Here is a 2,782-nt window from a genome sequence, read left to right as displayed (position 1 = left end):
TCATCGCTGCCCACTTGGCAGTTGGCTGAGGAAAGCTGCTGTGAGCGCCGCCAACAAGACCTGAGACTGGGTCCCTGGGGGCCTGATGGGCTCAGGTATGCCCTCGGTAAGTCCCAGTTTACAGGGAGGAGAGCGCTCATTGTGTCTTTGATGACAGGGCAAAGAAGGGTGCTACGTGGCCAAAGGTAAGTCAAGTTCCCATGGGCCCCAAAGAGGCAAGACTCCAGTTTGGAAACTACTCTAACCTAGGCATAGACCCCCACCTCTGGTCCCAGGTGTGCAGTCGCCCCAAGTGGTGCCAAGAATGATTTGTGCCATTTCCTGGGGGCACGCAGCTTAAGCAAGGAGGGCAGGAACGCGAGTCTATCCATGCTTGGAGCGCTACAAGTTTTTTTTGTTTTGTTCTGTTCTGGTTTTTACTCCGAAGTTGATGGGGTTGTCTATCCCTTGGTTAGAGGGAAGCTTTGCGGTGAGGTGAGGGGAGGTCGAGGAAAATGTCTACCACCAGATGCCCTGCTGCTATGCGGGTCACGTCTTTAAGTTCTTCTAAAGAACTTTAAAATTGAAAATTTTTAAAATTGAAAATTGTTGTTTCCTGGTCAGTTTACTGATGAGAGCACTTGAAAAACTATTACAACTCGCTTTTACCTATTAAAATCTATTATTTTATTATTGCGTTTTTGTTGCAACTGATATTTTATATTTGGGACTTTAAACGCTCATACTTCACTTAAGCAGCTCTCGATCCTGCCTCTTGGGTCTGCAATGAAATACAGCCCTTTGAAACCTTCGGTCTCCATGGGTTCATTCTCATCGCGTATTCCACACCCTGATGGGGTACCGTCCACCCCACGCCAGCCCACCCCACGCCCGCACTGCATTCTGACAGTCTTGCCCTGAGGGTAGCCACCGCACACCCTGTGGCTTCCTTCCGGCTCTGGACGGCCCCATTCACAGGGGCCAGTTCACAGGGGACCCTCAACGTCTCTGGCCGGAAAAGGAGGGGATGGGAGCTCCCTCTCTCGGCGGTGCTGAACCCCCCATGCCCAGGGTTCACTCGGAAACTCGGCCACCACCCAGGGCCGGGCGGAAGGTGGGGTGGGGGTGGGGGGGAGGCGAGGCCTTGCTCCTTCCTCAGCCTTCCGGCCTCTGCGCCTTACTTCCAGGACATTTCCGAACGCGCAAAGGGGAGAGGGGGAAATTCGGCGAAATAACACTGCCCTCCTCCCCCGCCCAACTCCCAGTCCTGCTCTTCCTTCCCCTGAGGCCCCAACTTTATTCTGCCACCAGAGGAGACTGCTCTCTGTCCCTCCCAGAGGTTGTTGTCCCCAGCTATAAGGCCCCAGTCGCGCTTCTAACGGTACGTGCGGGCGCAACCCGACTACTGTTCTCCGGGCGCAGATCCCCAGTCCCGGGCGGTGTGAAACCAGCCCCGAGCCGGTTGCGCTCACGGTGTGAGGAGAGAAAAATGCCTCGGCTTCCCCATATCAGCAGCCCCCCCCCACCCCAACCCTTAACGACAGATTCGAGCACCTGCAGATCAGCCTGGCACAAAGGGAGGAGGGCCCGCGACCGGCTGGAAGCAACCCCGGGGACGGGGTCCCCGCCACGTTCCTGTGGCGAGCAGCTCACCATTCGAGCTTCGGCCGGCCCTCGGGGGAATAGTGCCTGTGAGGAAGCAAGACTACGAAATCCTTAAATGCCCTGAGGACAGGACCTGGGAGGCAGGGTCCAGGCCAGTCCTCTGGGTCCGCAAGGTTCCCTCACTCACTGCCAGGGGGCGGAACCCTGAGCTCCGAAGTGGCGGGTCGTGGGATTTTACCAAGGCCTCACCAGCTCCTGCGTTCTACTGAGGTGTGCACGTGGGGAAAGCTAAAATGCAGAAATATATTTATTCCCCCCAAATGAGCGTTCAGTCTAAATTACTACGGTCCATGCTTTGCCTTTGACTCGTATAGTCCTGGAACGATCTTCTCCGAAACTTCTACACTAGTTTAGCTAACTGATTAAATAAGTGGAGGTGAGACAAAACCAGGTCATTTCATTCTCCTCGCCTTTCTCCTCGCCTTTCTCTTTATTTCTAAGATGTGAAAAGGCTTTTTTGTGTTACCGTTACTAGTATTTTGGTGGCGTTTGTCTTCTAATTTGCCTGAGGAGTGTGAACTCAGAGGCATCTGGACTGTTCAACACATCATTTGCTCTTTTGCTTTCCTCTTGTTAGCCAAATAAGCATCTTTTTAAAAAAAATTTTTTAATAGCAAAAACAGGTCACGGGAGTGCTGAGGAACTTTGGTTACAGAAACACATTCTGATTCCTCTCCCCGACTGGATAAAGGCCCCCGGAGCTTCGAAAGCTCTGCTTTCCTGTAGGTTCGGAAACCAAAGTTCTTGAAGCTCACTTCTCAAACCCCTTCCGCAGGATCTCCCTCCCTTGCTGAAAGGAACTGTAAACAATGACTTGTGTTTAGAAATAAAAACACGTTAGGTTTAGAGTTCAGATGCACCGGAAGGGGGAAAGCCCTGGATCGGCATCCCTTGCTGTGGGTTCTCTTCTCCTTAAACTGGAGACCCGTGTACCACCCTGTCGCTGGGTTCAGAGGAAACGCCAGGCGTCCGCGCACCAGAAGTTTTCTCCGCTAAGGAGCCCCGACTGCAGACTCGCTGGAGCTGCATATCCCCTCGTGTCCACTAGAGGTCACTGGCCCCTCGCAGCTCACAGCGCTGCCGGCCGCCCCCCGCTCCTTAAGCTCAAATTAGCCGCGCGTTAATTAACACCCGAGTC

This window comes from Prionailurus bengalensis, chromosome A1, assembly GCF_016509475.1.
Source record: "Prionailurus bengalensis isolate Pbe53 chromosome A1, Fcat_Pben_1.1_paternal_pri, whole genome shotgun sequence".
In the NCBI taxonomy this organism is placed as follows: Eukaryota; Metazoa; Chordata; class Mammalia; order Carnivora; family Felidae; genus Prionailurus; species Prionailurus bengalensis.
Note: the sequence above shows the minus strand (reverse complement) of the source record.